The sequence below is a fragment of the Onychomys torridus genome, chromosome X (assembly GCF_903995425.1).
Source record: "Onychomys torridus chromosome X, mOncTor1.1, whole genome shotgun sequence".
Classification (NCBI taxonomy): domain Eukaryota; kingdom Metazoa; phylum Chordata; class Mammalia; order Rodentia; family Cricetidae; genus Onychomys; species Onychomys torridus.
The window spans coordinates 6,551,356-6,574,335 of NC_050466.1; the positions used below are offsets into that span (position 1 = coordinate 6,551,356).

General features: G+C 41.3%; 1 protein-coding gene across 1 annotated transcript in view; it reads left to right on the forward strand.

The window, feature by feature from the left end:
• Window positions 1–13,743: 13,743 nt before the first annotated feature.
• Window positions 13,744–22,980, forward strand: part of Usp9x (ubiquitin specific peptidase 9 X-linked) — a 142,895-nt gene continuing 133,658 nt past the window's right edge. Inside the window, exons 1-2 of the mRNA XM_036175504.1 lie at window positions 13,744–13,851; window positions 19,219–19,340. The gene's annotated coding sequence lies outside the window, so the exon portion shown is untranslated. The remainder of the gene's footprint in view (window positions 13,852–19,218; window positions 19,341–22,980) is intronic.

Genomic DNA, 22,980 nt, shown 5'->3' on the forward strand with positions numbered 1-22,980 from the left:
AATACGTAAAATAAAATCTACTATAAGAGTGTAAACCTTCTACAGGAAGTTATAAAATAATGTTAATATTCTCAAGACAAATGCTAGGGAAGCCGGACTGGAAAACTTTATATTGCAGAAATATCAATTTTCTATGAATCTTCTCTCTTTCTCTTTGTTTTTTCAAGACAGGGTTCTCTCTCTCTCTCTCTCTCTCTCTCTCTCTCGGTTTTTCAAGACAGGGTTTCTCTGTGTAGCTTTGTGTCTTTCCTGGAACTCATTCTGTAGCCCAGGCTGGCCTTGAACTCACAGAGATCCGCCTGACTCTGCCTCCTGAGTGCTGGGATTAAAGGCGTGCTCCACCACCGCTCCGTGAATCTTCTCTATTTGGTCATTTCTATATTGTGTCTGTAGAGAGAGAGTAGCTGTATTATTCTTTTGAATTGGTTTACTTTTGTTTTAAGACAGCCTCTCCCTCCTTATATAACCATTGCTGGTCTGAAACTTGCTATATTGATCAGGCTGGCCTCTAATTTGTAGTGATTCTCCTGCCTCTGCCTACTGAGTTCTAGGATTACCGGTATGAGCAGCCACACCCAGTTGGCTTCTTTTTTGTTTTATGAAAGCGATTTTAACATTTGACCGTAACAGTGCCACTATTGTAAGTATTGAGGTGCCTTTGTGTCCACCTGATTAAAATGGCATTTGGAATAATGAATGGCTTGTCTTGTGCTAAGAGCCTGTCTGGCTACCTTTTCTTTTCTTGCTTTTAAACAACTTTTCGATTGTTTATTTTGGGGTGGGGCACATGCACGAAGGCATGAATATGGAGGTCAATGGACAACTTGTGAGAGTCAGTTCTCTCCTTCCACCACGTGGAGTTGGGGGATCCAACCTCAGGTTTTCAGGCTTGGCAGGAAGTGCCATCTTCTTTTTCCTTTTTCAAAAGTATAAAACTTATAAATAACTTTGTGGAAAGCTTTTAGAAGTATTCTTCTGGGAGATCAAGGATTGGAAAAGCCAGAAACAAAGGGCCAATGGGTCATAGAAGGTGGTCTTCTACTAGATTTGGGGCTCACCTCCTAGCAAGAAGTACCAGATTCCCTGTCGTCCACAGCATGAACAGGCAGTTGATCTCCTCCAGGGTTCAGTTTACATTTTCTTCTGAGTGGCTCAAAGAGCGAAGATGCCTGCTAAAACGGGTCTTTATATCTAGAAGGGAGAGTTTGCCAAGATCGCCTGATTTGGAACAGGGCAGAGCTCCAAATGTATTGAGTTTGCCGCTAGCCCTTGCCAGTTGTATCAGGCTCTTTTCAAAGCCATTTTCATTCCAGCACTGTAGGGCACACACACACAGTGGTACTCTGGGCTTTTGTAGTCAGAAAACAGAAGTGCCATGCTGCCCTGGCAGGGATCCCTTACGGTGCTCAAGTTAGATGAGCCCACGCCTTGGCAAGGAACCCCTTCTGGTGTGGTGGAGGATTGGAGAAGAGCCCTTCCTTGAGTACTAGTGTAAACAGTCCTGCTGGGAACCAATTGGCCAATACAAAGCTCTGTGGAAGAAGAGACATTTCTGATGCATACCAAAGCACGGGATAGACTGTGCTCTAGTTGACAAAAGGGTTACCTCTGACCCCCTCACCTCCATCACTCTCTTATTTGCTCTTTTACCTGCATTTCTTAGAAGAAATTTTGTAATCCCATGTTGATTTATCTATAGTGTTCTTTGGATATATTTTGTTTGTTTGTTCCTTTGTTTCAGATAGGGTTTCGTGTAGCCTTAAACTCATGATGTAGCCAAGGATGACCTTGAGCATCTGATCCTCCTGGCTCTACTTCCCAAGAGGTGGGATTACACACGTATCCCACAATGCCTGTTCTGTTTCTCTTGGTTCTTATTCTTCCTCTAGCTACCTCTTTTTCACAAGAAACGGACGTGTCTCCTAAACTCCAGGTTCAAGTGATTTTCCTGATGCAGCTTCATGAGCAGCTGGGACTACAAGTTCATGCCAATGTGCCCTGCTGGGTATATTGTTGCCTGGTACTTTTAATATCTAAGTATTACATTTTATATACACAAGTTAGTCTACTGGAATCCCCATTTTAACAGTTTGAATGAAGTGTAGAAATCTTACCTCTTTTTAGAACTCAACCTTCCTCCATTTATAATATAATTGTGTTAAAGATTTCCTCTACATATAAGAACTACAAAAGCCAGTACTATAATTATTGCTTTAGCCGTCAAACATGATTTAGAAAGTCCAAGAAGAGAAAAAAAAATGTCGATTGTACTTACCCTCCCTTTTACTCTATCATTTGTCCTTCCTTCCTGATGGACTAAGACCTCTCCTGTCATTTATGTTTATCAAGATTATCATGGTTATTTGGTTATTATTTGCTATGCTGGGAAATCAAACCCAGGGTGGTATGTGTCTGAGAAAAGTGCTCTACCACTGAGACCTACCAGGGTTTTTTTGTTTGTTTGTTTGTTTGTTTGTTTGTTTTGGTGTGTGTGTGTGTGTGAAAAAACTTTTCTTCAGACATTCATTAGGCTGTATATGTCAGCAGCAAATTCTCTTCAATATTTTGGGTTTTGTCATGGGAGAAGATATCTCGCTTTCCCTTTCATTCCTGAAGACTATGTTTGCATAGTCGCTGTATAATTCTGAAGACTATGTTTGCATAGTCACTGTATAATTCTGAAGACTATGTTTGCATAGTCACTGTATAATTCTGCATAAGGCGCTGTCTTTGTTCTTGTTTTCATGCAGGGTCTCACCATGTAGCCCAGGTTGCTTCTGACTTGAGAGCCTCCTGCCTCAGACTGCCAATTGTGGGATTACACACGAGACTGACCATGCCTGACTAAATTTCTTTTCAGCACTTGAAAAACATGGCAGTCTTCTACTGTCTTTGCTTTCTAATACTTTTCCTCTATAGATAACAAGTTATCTCTGGATGCTTATACTATTTTGTCTTAATTTTCACAAGTTTGGCTCTGATAAATCACAGATTTTTGTTGTTGTTTATCCTGCTTAATTTAATTTTCCTCAGGTGTGCCAGGCAGTGGTCCATGCAGAGGCAGGAGGATCTCTATGAGTTTGAGACCAACCTAATCAACAGAGCAAGTTCCAGACAAGGTTACACAGAGAAACTCTGTCTCGAAAAACCAAAAAAAAAAAAAAAAAAAAAAATCCCTCAGGTTCATTTTTGTTTGTTTATTGTTTTTCTTTTTTGAGACAGGGTTTCTCTATGTGCAACAGCTCTGGCTGTCCTGAAACTCACTTTATAGACCAGGCTGGCCTCAAACTGCCTGCCTCTGTCTCCTGAGTGCTGGAATTAAAGATGTGCACCACCACTGCCAGCTCCCTCAGGTTCTTAAATCTGTAGGTTTGCCTTTTACCAAATTCAGAAAATTTTAGACATTAATTCTTTGACTACTATTTTGGTTCCATCTTCTTTCTTCCTGAAACTCTCATGATCAAAAAACTAGATTTTAAAAATATTTTCTCCCATGTCCCCGAAGATCTGTTTTTTTCCTCAGTCTATTTTCTCTCCTTATTTAAACAGAGTAAATTATATTCTAACCCCATATTCTGATTCTCTCCCCAGCCCTTTAGATTCTGCTATTGAGTCTAATTATTTTTATCTGTATGCTTTTCAGTTCTAAAAACTGCATTTTTTTTTAGACTTTCCTCCCCATTTATTTCAAACAAGTATGTTTATCGTTTGCCAATGCATTTTTTTAAATGACAGCTGCTTTCAAATTCTTGTTAGTTAATTCTAACAATTCTGTCATCTTAGTGAATTGTCGAGTCCTACTCAAGATGAGAACTCCCCGATTCTTAGTATGGAGAGTAATTTTTTTTAATTGACCTTATATTAGTCAATACTATGATTTAGCAAGTCTCCACAGATGCTGCTTAAACTACCAGGCTAAGGGAAGGGAAGGGTTAAGTTTCAGATTCTGCAATCAGCGTTTGCTGACGTGTGCGCACGCGCGCGCCTGCACCTGCGCCTGCGCTCCGGGACTGCGTGTGACTGCGGGGCGGGGCGGGGCGGGGCGGGGCGGGATGGGATGCTGGCTCCACAGTAGGCCTCTGCCGCCAACCGCCAGTCGCGGTGCTCCGGCGCGGCGCCTCGACATTGCCTTCAGTAATGTTGTGGGAGAGGGGAACTCGTCAGCGCTGCGAGCGGGGTGAAAGTTCAGACTCTGGGTTGGGTGACGTCAGCGGGGGCGGGGCGCCACGGTCCTGGGCGGAGGGGAAAGTCCGGGCTGTTTCCGTGGAGCCAAGGAATAGGAGGCTTCTTTAACCTCCCTGCGGGCTACAACGCCGTGAATCCTGCCCCCCCCCACACCTCCACAAGGCTAGGGGTGTTGGAAACGTCGCCTGTTACAAGTCTCGGGCCTTTCTTGCTTAGGGGTGGGGCTGCATAGGTTTTTGGGTTTTTTTAATTCCTGTAGTGTTTGGCTGAAATAGAGCGATCATCGTGCAGTTTTCTGTCTTAGATAGAAAATGCAGACTTTTCTTGCAGGGCGTGTTTTTTTGTTTTTGTTTTTGCTTTTGGGTTTTGTTTTATTTTTACGTTTTCCGTCTGTGCCTGCTCTTTCTAGGGCGCTGGCTTCTCCAAGGCCAGTCTGGAAGGCATGGAAACCCACAGCCAGATCCAATAGTCCTCAATAGCTCTGCTCTTCTCCATATTTTATATTACATCTAAAACTAGGCATTTGGGGTGTTTTTAGTGATACTGGGGAAAAGTACATTTACTCCATTTTCCCAGAAGCACAGGGCCCTAACGCTGCTTTTTCATATGTCATCATAACAGAAAGGATGTGTAACAGGCTTGGTAGGCCTTTCTACTGTATGGGAATCCATAAGTGAATAGGAAGTCATCTTAGAAAAGCAATTACTTGTTTCTCTTTTGTTTTGTTTTTTAACTTGAAAAGATAAATCCCTGTCAACAATTTTCTTTTTCCCTGCTTTCAAGATTATGTAAGAAGAAAGAGCCATGGTTTCAGGGAAAGGACAATAAAGACGGTTCTGGGAGTTAGTGTGTTTTTTACTAAGGTGTGATTAGGATAAGGATATGTACATATTTAAAACATACGATTACATACAACACATACATACTACTGTAGCATCACCACAATCAAAACTGAACAAATCTATCACCCTCAAAAATTTCCTAGTGCTCCTGTGAAATTCCTCTTTAGTGTTCCCTACCTAGCCTTCACCCCAGGCAACCAGGGCTCAGGCTCTTGCTATGTAGCCCAGGCTAGCCTCCAACTCACCATCCTCAGGCTTCAGCTTCCTGCCTGCTGGGGTTACAGACTTGCCCTACCATGTTCATCTCACGGATTTGCTTCCTCTCACAAAAATAATTATGTATTATTTAGAGGTGTTTTATTGTTGTTGTTGTTGTTTTTTGAGACAGGGTTTCTCTGTGTAGCTTTGCACCTTTCCTGGAACTAGCTCTGTAGACCAGGCTGGCCTCGAACTCACAGAGATCCATCTGGCTCTGCCTCCTGAATACTGGGATTAAAGGCATGTGCCACCGCCTTGTATAACGGTACTAATAATGATTGACTGGTTTCTTTCACACATGATAACTCACTTGCAATTCAACCATTTTATTGTGTGTATTGATAGTTTTTCTCCCTTGTATGGCTGGATGACATTTTTTTGGGGGGAGGGCAGGTTCGAGACAGGGTTTCTCTGTGTAGCTTTGCACCTTTCCTGGATCTCGCTCTGTAGACCAGGCTGGCCTCGAACTCACAGAGATCTGCCTGCCTCTGCCTCCTGAGTGCTGGGATTACAGGTGTGCGCCACCACTGCTTTTTTTTTTTTTTTTTTTTTGCAAGTGTGTGTGTGTGCACATGCCACAGAATGTGTGTGGAGAAGACTAATTGAGCCAATTCTTTCCTTCCACTTTGAGGGTTCTGAGGATTGAACTCAGGACATCAAGCTTGGCGGCAAGCACCTCTGTCCACTGAGCCTTCTCATTAGCCCTCCTTTCATTTGTTGATGGATGTTCCAGTTGTTCCCAATTTGGGACTGTTTTAAATAAAGCGGGTTCTAAACTTTCACATACAACACTTTGTGTAGTTACATGCTTTCTTTGGTTGTGGCCAAATGAGTAGGAATAAAATGGCTGAATCATAAAATAAGTACACATCTAACACTTTTTTTTTCTGTGTGTATAGGTCAGAGGTTAACATGAAATTTTTCTTAATCATTCTCCACTTTACTTTTTAAGACATAATGTGTCACTGAACCTGGAGCTCACATAGCGATTCAGCTAGACTGGGTAGGCAGCAAGCCATAGGGATCCTCCCTCCCATCTCTGCTTCCCCAGCAATGGGATTGCATGCATGTATCTATCACCTTGCCCAGGTTTGTTGTTTTGCTTTGTTTTTTTTAATGAGGTCTCACTCTGTAGTACTGGATGGCCTGGAACTCGGTATGTAGACCAGGCCTCTGCCTCCTGATCAAAAGCATGTACCACTCATGTCCAGGTTTTTCCCATGGGTCCTGGGAACAAACTTGAGTCCTCATGTGCATATAGCAAGCACTTTACCAACTGCTAAATCCTTTACAACATGATTGTTTAACTTGACACTTCTACCAACAATGTACAAGAGTTCCCATTTTTTCTATACCCTTGCCACAGCTCACACAGTCCTTTGCATTTTTGCCATTAAAATAAATTAGAGTAGTATCTTGTACTTTTTACATTTCCCTAATGATAGTAATGATAACAAGCATTACATTATAAATCCATCAATATCTAAAGAAAATGTGTCGTGACCATGCAATGGAATGCTATTTCTGTTTGTTTTTTTAAGGAAGTTCTGACATGCTATAGCATGGATGAAACTTGAGGGCATTATGCCAAGTGAAATAAGTCAGTGACAAAAAGACAAATGTCATGATCACACTTAAATGAGGTAACTAGTATTGTCAAATTCCTAGAGAGAGAAAGCAGAATACTGGCTACTAGGGGAGGCAGGAATGGAGATTTGTTGTTTAATGGATGTAAAGTTTCAGTTTTGCAAAAGGAAAAGATGAAGCTGGGAACATAGCTCACTAAAAGAATATTTGCTTAGCATGCCTGAAACCTGGGTTCAGTGTCCAGTATTTCATGCAGACACACAGACACACACACACACACAGACACACACAGACACACACACACACACACACACACACACACACACACGAGAAAGAAGGAAAGAAAGTTACCTTTTAATAAAGATTTATTTATTTTATTTTCTCTGTTTGTGCCTGAATTGCAAATGTCCACTGAGTCCAGGAGATGTTGGATCCCCTGGAACTGGAGTTACTGGAGTTACAAGTGGTTGTGAGCCACCTGATGTGGTTCTGAGAACTGTACCCAGGTCCTCTGCAAAAGCAAGTACTCTTAATTGCTAAGCCATTTCTCCAGCTCATCAGATGTGTTTTGAACCTTGAAATATACCATAATGACTTTTCTTTAGATAGCCAACAATCTTTTTAAAGATATTTACACAAATAAAAGATATTTTGAAAATAAGAATGGGACTCAGGTGTGGCTTAGTGGTAAAACACTTGCCTAGCATTTGCAAAGCCATGGGTTCCATCCTCAGCACTTCAAAAATAAACAAATGATCTTATATTTACCAATTGTTAAGCATTTCTGTTTCTTTTTTAATTAAGAGATTTTTCTATTCATTTTACATACCAAACCACAGATTCCCCTGCCCTCCCACCCTATAGCCTCCCCCCACAACCCACCCCCCATTCCCACTTCCTCCAAGGCAAGGTCTTCCATGGGGAGTCAGCAGAGCCTGGTACATTCAGTTGAGGCAGGTCCAATCCCATCCTCCCTGCACCAAGGCTGTGCAAAGTGTCTCACCATAGGCAGTAGGCTCCAAAAAGCTGGCTCATGCACTAGGGACAGGTCCCATTCCCACTGCCTGGGAGCCCCCTATACAGTTTAAGCTAAACAGCTGTCTCGCTAATCCAGAGGGCCTAGTCCAGTACCATGGGGGCTCCTCAGCTATTGGTTCACAGTTCATATGTTTCCACTTGTTTGGCTAGTTGTCTCTGTACTTTTTCCAGTCATGGTCTCAATATCCCTTGCTCATGGAATCCCTCCTCTCTCTCATAGATTGGACTCCTGGAGCGCTGCCTGGGATGCAGCCATGGTTCTCTGCATCTGCTTCCATCAGTCACTGGATGAGGGTTCTATGATGACAGTTAGGGTGTTCAGCCAGCTCAGGCACTCTTTTGACCATTGCCAGTAGACTATGGTGGAGTCATCCTTGTGGATTCCTGGGAACCTTCCTAGTACTCTGCTTCTCCCTATTCCCATGGTGTCTTTATTTATCATGGTATCTCTTTCCTTGCTCTCACACCCTGTTGCCCCTAAGCTCTTATCCCCTGTCCCTTGCCCTCCATTAACCTCCCTCACCCCCAGTTCACTCATGTAGATGTCATCCATTTCTCCATCATTGGGCCATCCATGCACCCTTCCTAGGGTCCTACTTACTAGCTAGCCTCCCTGGAGCTATGGGTTGGAGTCTGGTTATCCTTTGCTTTACATCTAGTATCCACTTATGAGTGAGTACATACCATGTTTGGCTTCATTCATTTGTATAGATTCAGACTTCCATCTGGTATAAATTTCCTTCTGCCTGAAGGAAACATGAACATTTCTTGAACTGTAAATACTCTGGTGATGAATTCTTCCAGCAATTTCAGATGCTGAAGAATGTGTTCATCTTGCATGACATTATGAAAGATACTTTCACAGATATAAAATTCTAATTTTCTTCATGTTGCTTGTGTTTGGAAGTTGTTGAATTTCTATATTTATAATTTGCATCAAATTTAAAATGCTTTGGCATGATTTCTTCAAAAAATTTTTTTTCTCTTCTTCCCTTTTATGAGGGAAATTTCATTTTCCTTTGATGCACTACCGGAAAACAATTGAAGTATTTAAATCACATTTGAGTTACAGCAATGCAGCCACTTGAAGTTGTCGAACACCTCACTGATGCTCTGGACTTTTTAAAGACTTCTTTCTTTTTATTTCATGATATGAGTGTTTGCCAGAGGAGGCCAGACAAGGCCATTGGAGTCCCTGAAAGTGGAACTGGGAACCAAACCCAGCTCCTCTGCAAGAGAAGCCAGTGCTCTTAAAAGTGGAGCCCTCTCTCCAGCTTTGGTTGGTTTGTTTTGTTTTTCGAGATAGGGCTTCTTTGTGTAGTCCTGGTTTTCTTGAAACTTGCTCTGTAGACCAGGCTGACCTCAAACTCACAGAAATCCACTTGCCTCTGCCTTCTGGGTGCTGCTGTGAGTAAAGGCATGCGCCACCCCACCTCCCACCTAGCCTACTCTGAATTTTTAGTGTTCCTTTTCTCTTTTCCTTTATTTTTAAAAAACTATTGGGTTGGGGATTTAGCTCAGTGGTAGAGCGCTTGTGTAGCAAGCACAAGGCCCTGGGTTCGATCCTCAGCTCAAAAAAAACTATTATTTTTATCTTATGTGTATAAGTGTTTTGCCTACATGCATGTCTGTACATGTGTATGCATTGTTGGTGGAGGCTGAAGAGAGTATCAGATACCCTGGAACTGGAGTTACAGAATGTTGTTAGCAGCCATGTGGGTGCTGGGAATTGAACATCAATCCTCTAGAAGAGCACTCAATGCTCTTAACCACTAAGCCATTTCTCTGGCCTCTCTTTTTCTTTTCCTTTCTTTTGAGACCAGAGTCTCATGTATCTCAGGCTGGCTTTGAAGTTGCTATGTAGTTGTGGATGACCTTGAACGTTTGGTCTTCTTCCCTCTACTACTAAGTGCTGAGATTACAGGGTTTACATGGTGCTTTGCTTGTAGCCAAGGGCCTTGTACATGCTATGGAAGCACTCTGTCAGCTGAGCTATATGCCCAGCCCGAATTCCCATCTATTTTTGTGTCTAAATTTTGATAGTAGTTTATATAGCTGTATCTTCAAGTACATTATTTTTTTTTTCTTTCCCAAGAGAATGAAGGATACCTACAAAAACAAAAACAAAAAACAAAACCAAAAAACCCTTACAGCTAGCATTGAGTTAATAGTGAAATATTGGCCATTTTCTCCTTTATTCAGGAGTCAGGCAATAATGTCCATTCTCCCTACTTCTTCTCCACATGGTACTAGACATTTGACTCTGAGGATGAATGCAAGGAAATAAAGAGCATGGAGCTCAGAAAGGAGGTGGCAGAACTGTTTCTATTGCACATGACATGACTGTTTCTTTAGAAAATCTTTAGGCATATACCCAACACCCATTGACTATAAATGTTTCAAGTCACAGAATACAAAGATCATGTTTTCAAAGCTGTTTTACTTTGATAAGCTGCCAAAAAACAACTGAAAAATAAAAATGACATTACATGTGTAATATCATGAAAACAATAAAATACTTAAATTTAACATGTGTAAATCTCTATGTGACAAAACTTTTAAAATATTCTTTTGTTTGTTTATTTATTTATTTGTTTGTTTGTTTTCAAGACAGGGTTTCTCTGTGTAGCCCTGGCTGTCCTGAAACTCACTGTGTAGACCAGGCTGGCTTCAAACTCAGAGATCTGCCAGCCTGCCTCTGCCTTCCAGAGTTCTGGGATTAAAGGCATGAATCACCACCACCTAGCTTGTTTGAATATTCTTGCCTTTTAAAACTCCTATGTATTTACTTACTTACTTACTTTTATTTTATGTGCATTGGTATTTTGCTTGCATGTATATGTGTGTGAGTGTGTCAGATCTTGGAGTTACAGTTATGAGCTGCCATGTGGATGCTGGGAATTGAACCCAGGTCCTATGGAAGAGCAGTTAGTGCTCTTAACTGCTGAGCCATCTCTTCAGCCCAAGACAAAACACTTTTGAGAGACACCAAAGAAAAATGAAGTAGATAACAAGATAGTCCATATCCACAAATTGAAAGCCCCAACAATGTTAATATGTCAATTCCCCCTAAATTGATTTCTAGATTCAAGGTAATACATACCCAGATATCAACAGCTGTTTTGGTAATTACTAAAAATCTAGTTCTAGGTTGGGGATTTAGCTCAGTGGTAGAGCACTTGCCTAGCAAGCACAAGGCCCTGGGTTCGGTCCTCAGCTCGGTGTGTGTGTGTGTGTGGGGGGGAATCTAGTTCTAAAGTTTACATGGAAATTTAAAGGACCTAGAATGTGCAAAAAAAAAACTTTTGAAAAAGAACAGAGGTATACTTGTGGAGCAATACAACAGGATACTACTGCACAGAGGGATTGAACTGATAAGAATAACAAATTCAGAAGATCCCTTAGATGACCCCCCTCTCACTTCAAGACCCCTTGAACGTCCCTTTCAGAAACCATCGCTATCAATAGTTTGGTAGATTATCATTCTCTTGGATTTGTATGTTTGTATAAATGGAGGTAGTAGACTGCTTGCCTAGCTTAGATGAGGCCCTAGGTACAATCTGCAGAACCTCCGAAAGAAAGGAGGAATAAATGGGATTATACTATGCACACTGTGGATGGAATTCTAAACGGTCTTATTAAATAAGAAACACAGAGCCAATGCAGAGTTAAAAGCCCACGAGGTCAGAGCAGTAACTGAGAGCTGAGACTTAAAACCGCCTTTCTTACCCTTTGCTGTTGCTGCCGTCCTTCCCCTCAGCAAGAGGCCTACTTCCTGTGTGTTTGTCTTTTTATTGACTTTCTGTTCTGCCTTCTCATTGGTTGTAAACCCAACCACATGACCTCCTCGTCACTGCCTGTCTATACAGACCTCCAGGTCTTCTATGGTTGGTATTGAGATTAAAGGCGTGTGTCTGCCATGATGGCTGTATCCTCGAACTCACAGGGATCCACCTGCCTGGCTCTGCCTCCCAGTGCTGGGATTAAAGGTGTGCGCCACCACCGCCCGGCTTCTGCTATAGCTTGCTATTAGCTCTGACCCCCAGGCAACTTTATTTATTAACATACAAATAAAATCACATTTCAGTACAAATAAGATATCACCATAGCACATGCTGAGTAACTTTGTTTTATTCTCTTTACATTTTTTTTTTTTTGGTCAGTTTTGCCAGTCCGTTCATGACAGCATGTGTACATTTTTTTTGTTAATTGATGCATATTACCCTATAGAATGTGCTACAGTTCCTTCATTTTCCAATAGAAATTTCGTTGTTCAAATGTTTTTGCCATTAACACTTATTCTCAGCCAGGGAGATGATGGTTTCATGGGTAAAGGAGATAGCTGCCAAGTTGGATCCTGGAACCACGTGGTAGAAAGGAAAAGAACTGACTCCTACAAGTTGTCTTGTAACCTCTATATACATTCATAGCATGCTTGCACAAGCACACGTTACACACACACACATCAAATAGATAAAACTTTATAAATAAATAAATAATTTAAAATCACAATCACTCTCCAGACAAGCTGAGTCTAATTATCTAATTAAAAAAAACTTTAAAAAAATGTTATAGATTAACACCTTATTCTCTATACTCTGCATAACTCTGGGTGTTATCAATTTTTTTTAAAATCCATCTAATGTTTGAAACATGTTTTGAATTTTTCTGGTGAGGCTGAGAGTCTTTAAATATTTTATTAGCAATACGATTTTTTTCTTTTGTAAATTGCTTTTTTCATTGTAAAAATTCTGTGCCTTCTGAACTTGATTTTCTTTTTGTTAATTCATTCTTTAAATACTCTAGAATCAATCTTTTGTCAGTTCTGTTGAAGATACAGAACTGGGGGCTAGGCTCAAAACTAAAAAGACAAAACATTGCTTTTCAGAGGGTGGCTTTGTTTTTTGTTTTTTGTTTTTTGTTTTTTGTTTTTTGTTTTCCCTGATACAAGGTTTCACTGTGTAGCCCTAGCTATCCTGAATCCCCTCTGCCTCTTGCTACCTGAGGGCATGTGCCACCACACCCAGCTGAAGGTTTTGATTTTTAAAGCATTCTGTGGTTAACATAATTATTTTTCTGAGACAGGGTCTCTCTGTGTAGCTTTGCACCTTTCCTGGAACTCACTTGGTAGACCAGGCTGGCCTCGAACTCACAGAAATCTGCCTGGCTCTGCCTCCTGAGTGCTGGGATTAAAGGCATGTTCCACCACCACCGCCTGGCAACATAATTTTTAAAACTTAAATTTAAATGTGTAAATGTATAAGCCTTTCTGTATGGCTTCTACTGTTTAAGTCTTATTTAAGAAATTATTCCCTAACTGGGAGGTGGAGGCAGGGGTTCAAGATCACTTGCAGCTACTTAGGGAGTTTGAGGTTGGCTTGGGCTGCATGAGACCCTGTCTCAAGGAAAAAAAAAAAAAAGCCAAAACCAAAAACCAAAACCAGAAACAAAATCCCCTATCACACAATCAAAAAGACATTCTTAGGTGATCTCTTTAAATGTTTCCCAGATGTCTTTTCTGTACAAATAGAGAAAAGACTGTATAAGACAAAAACAGAATGACATCATGCACATTGCTTTATAACCTGTTGGTATGTAGCAATATATTTTGAACATCTTTTCATTTAAATAAATGTATCGCTAGTGTTGTGGGTGGGGTTTCCCGGGAAACAGACTCTGGAGACAAGAGATTTGTGTGCAGGAAGCTTCTCCCAGAGTGCTTACGAGAGCAACGCGCGGCGTGGGGGAAGGGAATGAAATAGGATTAGACTGGGGAGGACATTAGGCAGTGCTGCAGTCGTCACAACGGCTGGAGCTTGGCGGTTTAGAATTCCCTTCATCATTGTCACAATTCGAAGAAAGAAAGCTGAGGCATTTGTTTGATGCGGGCTGCCCCTGGGCGAGAGCTGGGGGTGTCACTTGGCAGGGCAACTGCCTTCTTGTGAGTATCATTCCCAGAGCCAGCAATCGGCGGATTAGGGCTGTTGCAGGCTGGTAACCCTCCTGATATCTTAGGGTAGCCTTAAACGAGGGGACTACGAACAGCGTTTCACAGCGCACCACCATTAAGGACACTGTTTCCTCCAAACTGCAGAAACACTCACCACTCACTTATCAGGTCTGTAAAAGTGATTGTTGGCAGAAAAGTATCCGTCCCTTTCATAAGGAAAGCAAAAACTTTTGGAGAGGTGCCTAGTAGGCTCTCACATTTCATTGACCTTAACTAAAATGTTAGGTGCAGGGGGAGCTGGGAAAGTGGGGTCAGGGTTGTCCTGATTTTGTGCCTCGAGCAGACACCACTGCTGTTCAGAATAATACTTGAGTGTAGAAGAACATAAAGGATTTCTGACAATATCTGCCACAAAATGGACTCCTATACAAATACTTTGAATAATTACATCTGCTTTAATGAAACAGTTTTCATATTGGCTGGCCTTTGGGTGTCTATAACATTATGTTATGGTCTGCTCTGTTGAAATTAACAGTCTAATAATTTTTCCCTGCCCATATCTCCCATTGTTTCTTCAGGATTACCCTAGTTAGCTTTCTGATGCTGTGACAAACACTATGACCATAACCAACTTGGATAGGAATGATTTGTTTTATTTCATTTTTTGGTTTTTCAAGACAGGGTTTCTTTGTGTAGCCCGGGCTGTCATTGAAACTTACTTAGGGAGGGTTGATTTTAGATTGCAGGTTGGAGTCAGTGAGAGAATCAGACAGGAACCTGGAGGCAGGAACTGGAGCAGAGGCCAAGGAGGAACACTGCTTACTGGTTTGCTTCCTGTGGCTTGCTCAGCCTGCTTTTTTTTATACCACCTAGGACTACTTGCCCATGGGTGATGCGTTAATGGTGGGATCGGCTACCCCACCTCAATCATTAATCAAGAAATGCCCCCACAGACTTGACTACCAGGCCAATCTGATGGAGGTCATTCCTCAGTTGAAGTTTTCTTTTTCCAAGTCATTCAGTTTGTATCAAGTAAACGAAAAATAACCAGAACAAGGATGAAATGCTAACTATATCATTGGGAAGTGCACTTTTAAAAGAATTTTGATGCAGAATTCCAATAAGTACCATAGGAAAACCCTCTATATGTATGCTTTCCTTGAGCAGTAGATGAAGAGCCAATCTTTTCCTGCCTCCTCGCAGACACTGAATTTTCATTAGTTGTATATTCTTTTTTTTAAGTACCCTGCTTTCACTCTCATCTTGGTTATTGGCTGTATGTGCTTGGTTTTGTTTGATTGTTTTGCTTGCATTGTAGTCCAAAACAATGTGTTTTGAAATATGTTAGCACTGGAAAGCTTTGAGATGCCATCTGTATTGTGTTCTTTGTGTTACAAGGGTTAATTCCGAGGATCTGCCTGGTTTTGCTGGTCAAGACATGAAACATACTAATTAACAGTGCTTCTTTTTAACCACTGGCCCAAGGAATTTCAGGGCATTTCGACCCAGTTTGTTATACTTGTTTATAGATAACAATAAGATTGATGATTGGTCAGTGATCTTACTGCTACAAACCCCCATCCCCAAGGAGCTCTGGTATTCAGAAAAATAGTTCTGTGCCTAAATACTAAGACCTAAATAGATATTCTCAGGATTGATGGTGGTAGCAGCACATCTCTGCAAAAGTATTTTACAACATAAGCACTTATTTTCTGACCTATAAATTACACTCTGAATAGCTAGCTAATGTATGCCAGAATATGTTGGAAACATCACTCTGAAAAGTAAAAGGAGAAGTTATTCTGCTACTTCAATGAAGAACGGGAACACATGAACTTAGAAACAGCCAGCCATCACTATCCCAATGGGAAACATGACAGTGCTGTTTCAAAAATAATTTATTGAATGTAAAGTTTATGATTAATAGGTCTTTAACTCCCAGTTTGAATTTTCTTAGTAAGAAGGTATTAACAGCCATTATTATAGTAAAAATAAACTAACAAAATACTTCAGATATTTTCCTATCTTTAAGCATATAAATAGATAATATTCAAATTATAGAAATAATTTGTATCTGATTTCATATTACTTGCATAATCATTGTACTTCACAGTTTTTGCACACATTATAGTCTTGCATATAAATACTAATTATTTACTGTCTCAGAAAAATATTCTTGGAGTCTACATGCACTTTAGATTAACTATATAGAAAAATAAATTAGATGATATTTGCTATGTGTGTGTGAATTTGAAAAAGAATGAATTATCATTGAAATGTGCAGTGATAAGGTAAACTGAGTACTAAAACATGGTGTGGAAATGTATGACTCCTACAGGTATATACTTAGCTATCGCTGTCAAAATAGTAAAGATTAACCCAATGCAGGTAAGAATGCAGACAAGACCAGCCTGTTCTACAGAGCTGGTTCCAGGACAGCCAGAACTACACAGAGAAACCCTGTCTCAAAAACCCAAACACCACAAACAAAAAAAGAATGCACAAAAGAGCCAAGCATGGTGATACTGGTACACATCTTTAGTTTCAGCAGAGGCAGGTGAGTCTTTGAGTTGAGGGCTACTCTACAGAGCAAGTTCCAGGGTAGCCAAAACTGCACAGAAGTTTGTCTTGAAAACCAAAGAACCAACCAAACAAAAAACAAATGACCAACCAACCAAAAAGAATGCAGACAAAACGAACACTGTCTCTGTTCTATGTGGAAATATTATGGAGGTGTAAGCAATGTAAATAATGTTTATTGTGGAGCAATTTGGCAATGCATCAACAGGACTTAATAAATCTGTACCTTTAAGTCAAGTTGTCTAAGATAATCTTATATCCAGAAAATCTTCATACCCAAGGATATTTACTTTAGCATTATTTATAGTGATAAAATTATAAGCAATTAATATCTTAAAGGCGAAGAATAATTGAGAAATGATGGAGGCATTGCAACAGTAAACTTTAGTGACTCAAGGACAGTATGGTTACACAGAGAGTTGAAAGAAGATCCACAGTGGCCTGACGATGTCTGTATGCTGCTGTGAAATGTATGGCGCTGAGAAAAAGCTAGAGTGTGGTGTAGCAAATCATCTTTGGCAGCTGTAAGTCTGTGCCTGGTTTCTGATATTTTTCAAAACAAAATACGGGGAAGAGAAAGCAAGAATTAATAAAAGTGGCTTCCTAAAGGTGGAGGGAGGAAATGCCGGATGTGCAAAGGTGGGAGCTAGATTTCTCGGAATGTATTTTGTTTATACTTTCTGTTGTTTCGTTTTTGGTTTGGTGTAACAGATAGCCTCCAATGATAACCATCTTTCAATATCCAACACCTCTGTGATGGCCCACCAATAGGGTGCATGGTTGGGCTGTGTGACCCTTTCCACAGTTAGGTTTTTAGACACAACGTGGCTTCCTTTGAGCTCTTTTCTCTCTCCTGGACCACTTGTTCTCTGGGAAATTCTTCGCCCTGCCAAGTGGTTCCACGTGAGGAGAATCTGAGGCCCAGTGAGAGCCATGTGAGGGGCCATCTTGGAAGCCACGCCTCCAGCTCGGAATTAGCTACTAAACTAAGCTGCCCCAGGTTTCTGACCACTGAAAACTACTGACCACTGTAGACTACTACATGTTTGTTATTTACACCGCTAGTTTTTTTTTTTATATAAGCTGTTAAGCATATATAAATGCGAGAACTGTAAAATTGGTTTTTAATAATTTAAAATTTAATAATTTAAAAACTGAATACAAGCAAAAAAAGAGATAGTCTTTAAAAATTAAAGATGAACTGGAAAAAAAGGATCCCAACTATAAAAGCTGGTGGCTAAAGTACACAGTAATTATTTCAAATGACTTATAGACAGAGTATTTTTACCGATCGGCAGTGGCTGGGTCCCAAGGACAAAAACAACTAGATAAACTTTAAATGGCACTCAGTGATCTAATTGTCACTAATAACATTGATGTTATTATCTTGGAACTATATCTGTGTAGTGGAATATCAAATAGGTTATTTTATTAGCATCATTAAGAACTAAGATTTTACACTTGAGAAGAAAGACGTAAATCAAGAAAATTAACTGGAAACCCTTTTACTTCTTAGATTGGAAATAGCAGTATTTAGTCATAATTTCTTTTTCTAAAAAGCACAGCTTTCTTAGTTCTGTTCAATGAAGAAACAAAAAAAAATTATAACAAAATGTCAGTCAAGAATGCATGCAGATTGGGATGATTAAATATCATTTAAAACAAACCAACGTTCAGAGCTCCTCAGAGAATGGCTAATTCCAGTTCTGAGGCTGAATACAAGATGAACCTGGAAGATCCTCTGACTAGAAACTAAGGGTGAAATTAAAACTCTACATTTTCTACGGAGCTCTTAGCAGCCCAGGATAGAACAGTCTGAATTTCAGAAAGCGTAATGGTTGCTAGTGTGGTTCAGTGGAAAGAGTGTGCTTGCCTAACATGTACGAGGCCCTAGGTTCAAACTCTGGCACTCCTCCCCCTAAAACAAAGCTTGTGACTGTGAGACGCTCTACGTATTTATACATTTTTTTAAAAAAAATGATGCTACCTAACTAACTAGCTAACTAAATGCCTTGGAAATTGCTAGGATGCCAAGCTAGTAATTATAAGATTGGCAGATGAAGGGGAAGAGGACCACATCTTGCCTTTCTTTTATAAACTCTAGGAGCATCCAGAATGATAGTTTTATTTTAAAAGAATTCATACTTAGAAAGAGTATCAGGGTTGGGATATAGCCATTTAGTGATGGAATAATTTGGGATATGTAAATGTTTCTGTCATCAGTGTGGGCAGTCCATGCCTGTCCAATACATAAACATTCATCCAGTAATTTGCTTAGTATTTATGTGTTTTATTGTAAGTAAAGCAACCTGGCTTTTTTGTTATTACCATACAAAGTAATGGGCTTACTTGGACAGACATACACACATATATAGCATTGTACTGAAACTCAGCAGCCCAAGGCTCTCTTCGTCCCTCTTAGTCCCTCCCGTTGGTCCCCTTCTTTCCTGAAAACAGTCTCCTTTCTCCTTTCAGATAAAGTATACCTTAGTAATTTCACCTCATTTCTAAAAATTACAGGCCTGTGTCACCATGCCCACTTTTGGAGAAAGAGAGATAGATCCCAGGACCTCTCACTGGCTAGGCTCACATGCGACACAGCCATCACGTGTCCCAGCCCCTAAAGTCTAGGTTTTGACTAGAAACATTGTAAGCCACATATCTGCTTTGCCGGTGGCTTCGCGCTTAGCTCTGGCTATGGGGGCATAGAAGGAGACCGACAGTCGGCTGGAGGAGGGTGAAGGAACTCAAATGCTGTCTCTTCTTCCTTCCTGTCAGCTTCCTGTGCCTCTCAGCTTCCCCCAGAGACACTTCGCCTTGGTTGAAGCACCGGCTGTGCCTTTCCTGGGTCTCCAGCTAAGTCGTTTGCAGCTAACCAGACTGAGACTCGCCAGCATGAGGTGAGCAGCATCTCTTCATGGAGCCTGGGGCCCAACCCCGCGGAGCCCCTCCTCCCATTTCTATGGTCTGTTATTTCCATCCTTTTTGTGAACCCCCTTTCTGAGACAGTCACTGCTTCTTGTAGGCATTGCCTCCAAAATACCATAGAGTGCTTACTCCTTTTACACCCTTGGCTAATTACATAAAGTTATTACTATGGCCTCCTGTCTTTGACTAGCTTTTGACTCACAGACACAACTTCCCATTAGTCACTGGTGAGTTGCATTAACCCCTTAGAATTCCTGCTAGCAGTTACATGTTGGGCCAGTATATGTTAAGTTGATAAGGGAGAGAGGGACAGTGTCTACAGCATAGCCAAATAGCCTTTACAAACAATTGATTTCTTATTACACAAGCCTTCACTGTCTTTGAAAGACAGTTTGTTATTACAGATAAGACTGCAGCCCTCTCCATCCACCCTCACAATATTCATTCCTCTCACGAATGCGTACTTTTTAAATGTATAAATATGTGTTATTTTGAAATATATGGCATTTTGTGGGTTTTTAAATTTCAGTTCAATTTGCCTTATTCAATACATCTTTTGTCTTGGAAGTCGTTCTATATAGTTCATTTCTTTTTAACTCCTGCACCATATCCTCAACATGCCTAGAGCATGGTTTATTTCACTTGCTGCTCTGTTTTCACCATTACAAAAACTATGATTCTCTGGGGTAGATTCAGAGTAGTCAAAATGCTGGGTCAGAAAGAATGCATATTTTAAAAATTATGTTAGATGTTAACAAATATGTTCTCTTGCTGGATAGTGGTGGCCAGCACCTTTAATCCCAACACTCAGGAGGCAGAGAGAGGAGGATCTCTGAGTTCAAGGCCAGCCTGGTCTACAAAACCAGTTCCAGGACAGCCAGGGCTACACAGAGAAACCCTGTCTTGAAAAACCACAAAACTAGGCCAGGCAGCAGTGGCACATGCCTTTAATCAGAGCACTTGGGAGGGAGAGCCAGGCAGATTTCTGTGAGTTCAAGGCCAGCCTGGGCTACCAAGAGAGTTCCAGGAAAGGCTCCAAAGCTACACAGAGAAACTCTATCTCAAACAAACAAACAAACAAAAACAAACAAAAAACCACACACACACAACAAAACAAAAACCAAATATGTTCTCTTAAAATACAGTTCCAGTTTTCAAGTATATCAAGAGACTGCCATGTTCCTTATTAACCATGGGGCTTCCATGGCTGCCTTAGCTTACATTTCTCATCTGGCACTGCTCTGGGCATCTTAGGCTGACACATCTTTTAGATCTTTAGTGGGGAGACAGCTGTTCATCATCATCATCAGTAGGGCACTGAACCCAGGGCACTGTGCCTGTGAGATATACCTCTTGCCCTCTTTTTCCTTTTTATTTGGAGATAGGGTCTTACTAGGCTCAGGCTGCCCTTAAATTCACTCTGTAGCCCATCCTGCCTCCCAACAGACCTGGCTTTAAGCATTGTTTTAAACTTCACAGCCCTTGGTTTCTTTGGTAACTTATTTCTTTCACAAGCACATGAAGTGTCAAATCTGTTTTCTTCTAGACTCTTCTATGAGCTGTAATCATACCCAAAGTTCTTCCCTATGCATACTCATCTTTTTTCTAGAGAAGTCCATGTGCTGTTACATACCAAATGTTGTTGTTGTTGTTTTTTTCTATACACAATCTGTTTGCCTGTACACAGTTCCATATGCTGTAACCATACTCAAACTTCTTGTCTAGACATGGTTGGGGAAGTCAGCTTTCTGTGTGTATTTACTTACTTGCTCCCAGGATTTTCTCCCTTACAAGTTAATGCTGATACCCTGATGCCATTTCAGAAAACAGGCTTTGATGGGAAGGGTACCACCTCTATAATCTGACTTTTGCTTCAGGACAGAATCCTTGGTTTACCAGTGGGGCCCCAATGATTGTACCAGGACTGATCCCGCCGCAGTTTTTAGGCTTGGCTAGTACTACATAACAAGGGCAAATGGATAGGAATGATATTACATAAAGAGCTGTGAAAGTAAGGTCACCATGGTGTCAATGCTCTACATTTGAGTTCCACAGGATGGCACCTAGGGAGCCAAGGACAAAGCACCTGAGTGGTACATAAGGTATTCAGCCATGTAGAAGTCAGATCTCAGTGCAGAATAGCTTGTCACAGAAACCTGCAGTTGCCCTCGAGCTGGGAGGATAGAAAGGCCTGTCCTCCTTCAACCAGGAGATGGGTGAGAAATGGCCTCGTGACAGCCTCCCACAAGATAGGGGCAAGAAACTCCCTTGCAGCAGCTCCTGTCCTTATCTTTGCCTGTTCCAGGAGCAACCACAGGGCACTCTGCCAAGACTCCCTTCAGACTGCAGTCCGGCCTTGTTCATGTGGCGAAGTCACCAACATGTCACAGTGGGGGCATTCCCTTATATTTGGCTACATGGAGCTCTTCTTGGCCTTCTTTCTGAATTTTGGATGAAGAGGCAGGCCACTTTTTAAACCCAGTCCCCACATTTCCCAACCCTGCCTTCTGACTCCTTTTCCTTGCTGCTCATCAACCGGCCAGTCCCTGCCTGGGCTTGCCCCCACTTGCTCCCTCCCTCCCTCCCTCCTTTGCTAGACACAGCAAATAACCACCAATGCACACCTCACACTGCCTCCTGTCCCCTTGCCATGAAGTTATTGGTGCAGGAGGCATTTTGTATGGTTTCCAATTTATCACAGGTGACATTTTAATCAAGAATTTTGCTGCTTTTTAGCATGGCTCTCCATCTTTCTGACCTCTAATATCAGTTCCCTCACTGCCCACTGCTCAGAAGCCTCCAAACTGCAACTGCCCATCTTATGGTACTGGGTAGGTAAACAGGTCGAAGGGCAGCTCTCCTGAACAGTCAGAAACCCTGGCTGACGGGGGCTTTGCTGCTTTCAACACCTAACAACCAAAGTCATCATTGAGGGAAGGGTGCAGAGTCATGGCCATTACAATAAGCTGGAAGGGGACAGAAGCTACTAAAGAGTATTGGAGTTTTATAGAGGCAGGGTCATGAAATTTTTTTCTCATATTCTACCACCAGTCATCTCATCATAGGGGCTGGGGACGTGGCTTGGTAGAGTGCTTGCCTAGCATGCTTAAAGCTCTGGGTTCTATCCTGCAGTGCTTATACTGGAGGATGGGTGGTACACACTTTGTAGTCTCAGTGCTTTGAAGGTGAAGGCAGGAGGATCTGACATTCATAGGTATCTTCAGGTATATATCAAATTCCAAGCCAGCCATTCCCCTGTCTCAACACATACATACACACACCCCAAAACAAACCATGAGACCCATGTTTCAATACACACACACACACACACACACATACACACACACACACACACACACACAAACCTATAATTTCATCATATGGCTACACACACACCAAAAGAAAACCATAATTTCATCATATGGCTACATGTCCCTGTAAGGGAGGCTGGGAAATGTATGCCCAGGAGGAACAGGCAGGCATGGGTGAGGAGAGTAGCTAGTGTCTCTGCTACAGGCACGCTGGTATATTGGCAATGAGGATGGTGAGAGGTTCCCAGACTAGGAGATTATGTTGAAAGTAGAAGCATCAGAATCTATTGACTCCAAGGTA